This window comes from Balaenoptera acutorostrata, chromosome 2, assembly GCF_949987535.1.
Source record: "Balaenoptera acutorostrata chromosome 2, mBalAcu1.1, whole genome shotgun sequence".
Taxonomy (NCBI): Eukaryota; Metazoa; Chordata; class Mammalia; order Artiodactyla; family Balaenopteridae; genus Balaenoptera; species Balaenoptera acutorostrata.
The window spans coordinates 105061826-105069558 of NC_080065.1; the positions used below are offsets into that span (position 1 = coordinate 105061826).

Below are 7733 nucleotides of genomic sequence, written 5' to 3' on the forward strand. Positions count from 1 at the left end.
CATATATAATTGGGACTCAACACAAACGTTAAAGCATAATCAAAAACCACTCAGTTCTTCATCAAGAAATGTTTATAAAATGTTCAGTATATCCCTAAATCCCTATTTTTAACAGGATTTGCAAATGAGTTAGAGAGAGCTGGGGGTCAGGGCGTGGAGGTATAGGAAAGAGGGGGAGGGAAAGAGGGAAAAAGAGAGACAGAGAAGCCTGCTTTCTGAAATGTCAATCTAATGAACAGACAACTTGGGGGATGATGCAGATAAACAAACAATTCCAGATTTAATCTTACTCTGATGAAACCAGAGGACACACTCCAACCCCATCAGAGCTCAAAGCAAAGCACCGACTTAAGTCCCCTCTGCCAACAAATTCTATCTTTCTCAGCTCCTTTTTTTCTCCAGTTATTACAAGGGAATTGGAAGCTAAAAGCCGTCTTTGCTTAATTCTAAGTCAGAAAGATATCTTGCTTCTTCCAAAAGAACTTCTGGCAATATTTCCCAGAAACACACTCTATAAACAATGATGTAATTCATCTCAGTTACCATGCCTGCCACCGTCTCAGCCACCAATGCTTGTTTTAGTTCTGATAGCCAATGAAAGTAAGGGCAAAAAAGAGCAAACAGGATAAAAAAATTTTATAACTGTGACTGTTCATCATCTAAACTCAATCTTTCCAACATGACATTCCTAATGGAAATTTTTCCTACTTATTAGAAGTTTCAAAATTATATCTAGGTTTTTCCCACCCAGTTCTCAGATCTCCATCGTTTTTAGTGCCTCAGACTCTCTTCCATAGCCTACTCTTGCTCTTGAAATAAGAATCACACAGCCAGACAAGCATGCAAAAGGCTGTTAGAAACAACTAATACTGCAAGAAAACGCTGACAATCTCTCAAAGAGAAAAAGGGAAACGAACGAAAGTCACAAAAGCCTTTTCTTCCAACTGTTCATTTTCAGTTGTAAAGCTTACTCATCACTTATATTAGCAGAAGCAAAAATAGGTAGAAGCAAGTTTTTCCTTAAGTGTGGAAATGTATCAAATATTAGAAGGCTAAATGGATAAGTATGTTCCAGAGAACGTATATTTTAAATAACTTACCCCAGTCTTCATCACTTATTCTACCAAAGGAACGGTCCCTCAAAATTCTAAAAAATTGATATTATGTATGTTGAGAAGAGAAAGTCAACACTTAAAAAAAGTTTGCATGTACATTACTTTATTGGAAATTTAAAAAGAAATACTCACCCAGCATTGTTGATCACAACATCTACAATATAAAAATATTCAAGTCACAAATATAAAAGCAAGCATATTAATTTGCCTTTGCTTACAACACATTTCTTTCAAAAGTGTTCCCTGCCTCCCCCCCACCCATGGAAAAGTAGATATAATAGGTAACAAGTGCTAGCAGAACACAATTTTATACCTATAGTAAAAAAAAAATCGGATTCACAAAAGCACAATAAGTACCCCATTATATCAGTGCTTTCCTCTCAAGTCTACATACCTAAATGTTTCCACCTCTACCTCCTGCCAAAATTCTGTGAGCTTATTTACAGAATTAGCAGTCACACAACTCTTAGGTTCTTAGAATTCAGTGGTAATCGTAAACCATCCCTCAATTAACTTCAAAATTCACTGGGAAAGTTAAAAGTTTAAAAGATTTTTCCTTGCCACTCAAAAGTCAAAAGCCCAGAAAGGAAACCATTAGAGTCAGAAACTGATGGCCTGTCTTCATACATAATTGCATTCTCACTATAAAATAGAAGGGATTGTTTCTTAAGGTTCAACCACCATCTTGTGGCTATTTTCACCTTATGACTTCAGAACTTTGTGGTCTCTATCCCTGTGTCAGACACTATGTGAACAGGTCTCTCACAAGCTCAACCAAATATAGCTAGAAAAATATATATGCTAGACCAAAAAAAGGGGGGGGGGGAAACACATTCAAACTACAAAAATTAACATTTTTCATATTATAAACATGTTGGGCTTATCTGCAGTAGTTTCCCTCTAGTAATTCAATAACCTTTTACTAACAATGTATGGGACTAAGTCAGGAAAATTAAACAATATATTTGAAATGCTTGAAATGCTTCTTAAAAATGAAGATTTTTATTTTATATAATTCATCTTAATTAATTTGCAAGATACTGAATCATTTTCATCTGAATCATTATAATTATCTAAAATATTCCACTGGGTCCTCTATTGCCAAAATACTGATTTATTTTTTATTTTCTAAATATATTTGGGGTATGATTAAATTATTATAAAAAGGAAACTTAGAGAATACTTACAAGCCTCTTTAAAGGCTCTTAAAGTACAAAAAAATATAAAACAAACTCAACACATACATGCATAAAAACTGTCACCTCAAGCCCTTTGTGGAATAAGATTAGGGTATGTAAAAAAATTAAAATTTAAAACAAATCTAAAAATTTGATTACCAAAAAAGAGTTTTTAATAAACAAAAGTGAAATAAAAAATATTTCATTAGAAAGGTAGAAGCTGCTCTGTTAGTACCATAAATGCAAAGAAATATTACCTATTCTTCCAAAAGCATCCAGTGCTGTCTTCACAACCTTCTCTCCTGCTTCCACTGAATCTGAGGGAAAGGGAAATTAGGACAAAACTTCAGTAATATCCCTTACAAAGGACTTCTAAATTCTGTGGCTCAGAGCACATGACAGATACTATTCATTCAACAGAACTCATTTCCAAGGAAAATACATTTATATTGCAGGCACGTAACAAACTAAAATATAAATGATAACATGTTACAAAAGAAATTTAGTCCCTAAGGCAATCCTTTAACCTACCAAAAAAAAAGAGAGAGGGGGTAAATGAGAAGTATTTGACCAATAATATCCAAGACACCATGGTCCAACAGAACATTCTGTGAAGATGGAAATGCTCTATTTCTGCACTAACATGGTAACCACAAACCACATGTGGCTCCTGAAATGTGGCTAGTACGACAAATGGAATAATCTATTTTATTTCATTTCTGTTGAATTTTAAATAGCCACATAAGCACTTCCCCTTAAGGATGCAAATGAGACTTTGAGAGGGAGGGAAGGAGAAGCGTGTTTAATTTGAAAAAAGCATGTTCAATTCTGTATCACTACATTTGGAAAACAAACCTACTGTTTTTGTAATACTAACTAAAAAAGTAAAGCTCAATGAAATATTATGGATTTGTTATTTTCTGCTAATCAGCCCAGGAGAAGGGCTCATATCCCCAGAGCTGTGTGTCAAATGGTCAGCTGTCAACTCAACATCACCATTGCCTCTTTCTACTTCCTCTGCAATCACAGGCGGAGCCAGGTCCCTTCCCTGGGACCCATAAGCTCCTGAGTTAGATCTGCCAAAAGGAGATACTCGCTTAAAGGGAGGAAAAGTAGGAAGAGACTGTAAACGCAGGCAACCTTGTGAGCAGGCTGCAGATGTGAGACTGACAGCACATCCAGGTGAGCTCTTGAAAACCACCTGCCACAGGCTGAGATGGTCATCGACAGTTTCCCTGACATGCACCTGCCCAGACCTTCCAATGGTAAGTCTCTAATTCTTTGTATAAAACCCTTCACACTTGGAAAACCGAGAGGGGCTTCTGTTTTCTTGACTGAATCCTGATTGATACAGGTTGAATATCAAAACTGAGGGGCAGGGAAGAGAGTCTGAAATCTTTATCTTTACAAAATAGGTTTTAAAACCCCAGAAATTTTTTTAAGTTGAAAACATTTTTCTAGACTCTCAATGTGGAAATAAGATACTAAAATGTCTGTCTCATTATTCCCTTGAACTCTCAAAACAAATCATATCCTATTTCCTTTCCTCTAAAATTTCAGAATAAAGTCACTGGCAATCTAATTTTCTCCCTGGTCCATAAAAACAATCTAATTTGCAGAAAAGTCAGTAAGCACTAGCTTTTTCAAGTAAATCTACTCAAGAGGATTCCTTACAAATACTATTAGAATCAATACATCAAACATAAAGGTTGTATTTGCTGTCTTTATTTCTAATGCCTAACTTTGACTCTTACGTTTTCATAGAGATAAGAAAGTTGCATACAGCAATGATCACCTGTGCAGAATGTAATATGAAGGCTGGGTGCAGAAAGGGGGCACTTCACTTCTTACACTATATTACTTTAAGAAATGTTTTTTAAAAGCAATTTTAAAACGAAGAATGTAATGTTACTCTGTAGAAATACATAAGACCTTTTAGCTAAGGCAGGTCTTTTAAGAAAAGAGCATATTCATATTCACATCTACAGTAATGTACTGATTATATCATGCGCTCATTATTAAAAATATTAAATAGACAACTGAATAAAAGTTAGACTCATGAAATAATCTACATCAAAAGTTTAAAAAATACGTCACTAAACATCTTTGGCAGACTTAGGTAAAATCTAATTTCATAATTATACTGGAATGCCAAGATATTTGCTCAATACTTATTAACATGAGAAACAGCATCAGTGGAGGAAATATAAAACAAGCAGTATAGTTCTCTCAAATATTGTACCATAGTTGGCCACTGCTCTTCCGCCTTTCCTTCTTATTTCTTCAACAACCTTATCAGCAGCTAAGGAGCCTTTACCAACTCCCATGAAGTCCCCTCCTAGATCATTCACTGCAATGCAAAAATAAACAAATAAGAATTCAGTTCTAGACCTTAAAAATATGAGTTGGAAATGAAATTATATTATTAGTGTATTTCTTCAGTCAACTTCCTAATTCCCTACTACTATATTCCCATCTTACTGAACACACCATGAGATACGTACTTTCAAAACATGCCTCTTTGTTTTTAAATATAGATATGAAAAAATATATATATATATAGATATGAAGCAGAAAAATATTTAAACACAGGTTCATGTCATGAAATTTTTAACTGTGCAATGCTTCTCCTTTTTTAGAAAGAAAAAGACCATGATTCAAACCACTTTTAGCAAAAAGAAAGAAAAGAAAAAAACCTAAAGATCACTTTAAAGATTAAATACACAGGAAAACAGTATGGACATTCTTCAAAAAATTACAACTAGAAGTGCCACACGATCCAGCAATCCCACTTCCAGGTATTTATTCAAAAGAATTGAAATCAGGAACCAAAGAGACAACAGCACTCCAAATGTTCAATGCAGCACTATTCACAATAGCCAAGATGTAGAAATAATCTAAATATCAACTGACAGATAAAAATGGATAAAGAAAATGTGGTACATAAATACAATGTATTTATTCAGCCTTTAAAAAAAGAAGGAAATTTTGCAATATGTAATGACATGGATGAGCTTTGAAGATAATATGGTAACCCAGTCACAGAAGGCCAAATGCTGCATGATTCCACTTACATCAAAGTACCTAAAATAGTCAAACTCATAGAATCAGAGAGTAGAATGGTGGTTGCAAAGATTAGGGGGAGGAGAAAATGGGGAGTTGCTAATCGGTGGGCATAAAGTTTCAATAATGCAAGATGAATAAGTTCTATAGATCTTATCTGCCATACAACATAGTGCCTGCAGTGCATAATACTGTATTGTACACTTAAAAATTTGTTAAATGTTCATATTAAATGTTCTTACCATAATTAAAAAGAAAGAAAGAAAGAAAGAAAGGTTAAATACACAATGTGAAATATCTTCTCCACGTCAAGAAGGTCTTTGTTTACAGGAATGGTGATAAAGAACAAGCACGGGGCTTCCCTGGTGGCACAGTGGTTGAGAACCTGCCTGCCAATGCAGGGGACACGGGTTCGAACCCTGGTCCGGGAAGATCCCACATGCCGTGGAGCAACTGGGCCCGTGAGCCACAGCTACTGAGCCTGCGCGTCTGGAGCCTGTGCTCCGCAACGAGAGGCCGTGACAGTGAGAGGCCCGCGCACCGCGATGAAGAGTGGCCCCCGCTCGCCGCAACTGGAGAAAGCCCTCGCACAGAAACGAAGACCCAACACAGCCAAAAATAAATAAATAAATAAATTTATATAAAAAAAAAAAAAAAAAGAACAAGCACAATATTAAACTCTTGGAGAAGCACACGTGAATTTTTATAAAACATAGTGTGTCATGGTCTACCAAAAAAAGAAATAAAAACTATTTATTGAAAGAGGTCAAAAATTACATACACAACTAATATGTGTTCAGTCACTAATTATAGCATATATGTAATTTATATGTTTAACAACTGACCACACTTACCACATAACATCTCCCTATATCCAATTATATAGATACAAACATTAATTGCACATTTACTATTTGCAAGGAAATCTACAGAAATCTACAGATGTATAAGAATGGTGCCTATCCTCAGAGTTTATAATCTACTGAAAGTTAAGTATGTGGTAACTACACTAATGCACTAATTGCATCATAAAGTTTATAAAAGCCAACATAACTAAATAATATGATAACGAAGGTAATTTATACAATAATTTAATTATTTACAAAATAACATGCAAAAACAAATGAAAAGATATATAGATCAATGCCAAATAACTTGGCAAAAACAGAATTTCAAACAAATACCTGGGACAAAGAATTAATTTGCATTGCAAAGTGATCATTTTTGTAGGGTTATTGCACACTGTGCAGAATATAACAATTTAAAAATTACTAATTAATAAATGGCATAGAGGTATATACTAAAATTTAAAGTCTCTTAATATTACCAAATGGATAATTACCATACCTGGGGAAAAAAGAAAAACCCACAAGATCTTTTTTTCTTTTCAAGAATGGTTCTCTTTTGGTGGGGGCTGGAGTGAGGGCTGCAAGTGGGGTTGGGTGGTAAAGGGAGATACAGGGATGATACCGAGCAAAGCTAGCCTAATGTGCTTTTACTCTTAAAGGAAATGAGTTTTTCAAAATGTGGACTGGGATATATTTTTTCTAACAATATAGTCTTAACAGCCTTACTGCAAATAAAAAATGCCACAAAGACACAAAATAATGGGGAAAAGGCTTACATTATCCCTCAAGAGATTAAAAAAAAAAGTGTTAAGCTTCTCAAGACTAAATTCCTATTAATTATTCATTTCTGTACAATTACTCAAATGACAGGAAACAGTTTTTAAAGATCAAGATTTTAAAACATGCGGCTAACAGTCTATTAAGACCCTTTTTAACTAAGCAAGGGAAAGTTCAAGAGCAAACTGGCAAAGGCCATACTTAAGTAAAGAAAGAATTGTTCAATTGTGAAATGAAACACTACCCCCAAGTGGAAACTGTTCAAAGTGCAACCAAGTGCAAGCAAAGGTGAGAACTGAAGACTGTATAAATAATTATTGAGATCAATGATGTGCAGTGAAACAGTTTCAGAATAGATTTATTCAAGACAAGTCTCTACCTTAGAGAGTACAAACTTAACACTGACCCCACTCAGTTATCCCACTATCACCAGAGCTAAATCACAGGGATTTCAGGCTTAACTAGAAAAGCACTGGTTACACGCTGAAGGGCTTGGATAGCAACAATCTTAACAGATTGTATAGAAAGAGAAATGCATCCACACTATGTGACACTGTTCAGCTTAAATATATGACTAAAATTCTAATCACAATAATATTTTAAAATACCATTACCGCCTTATACTGGTATGTATATACTTTACATTTTCAAAGACCCATCTATGTACATTGCTGCATTTGCTCTCCATACAGCTTTTTAGGAGTCTGGCAGGAACAGTTGTTCCTATTTTCACAGAAGAGCAAAGTTTAGGA

General features: G+C 34.8%; 1 pseudogene; it reads right to left on the reverse strand.

Moving 5' to 3' along the window:
* LOC130706396 (peroxisomal multifunctional enzyme type 2-like) overlaps window positions 1–1269 on the reverse strand; it is a 71750-nt pseudogene extending 70481 nt beyond the window's left edge.
* Window positions 1270–7733: the final 6464 nt, after the last annotated feature.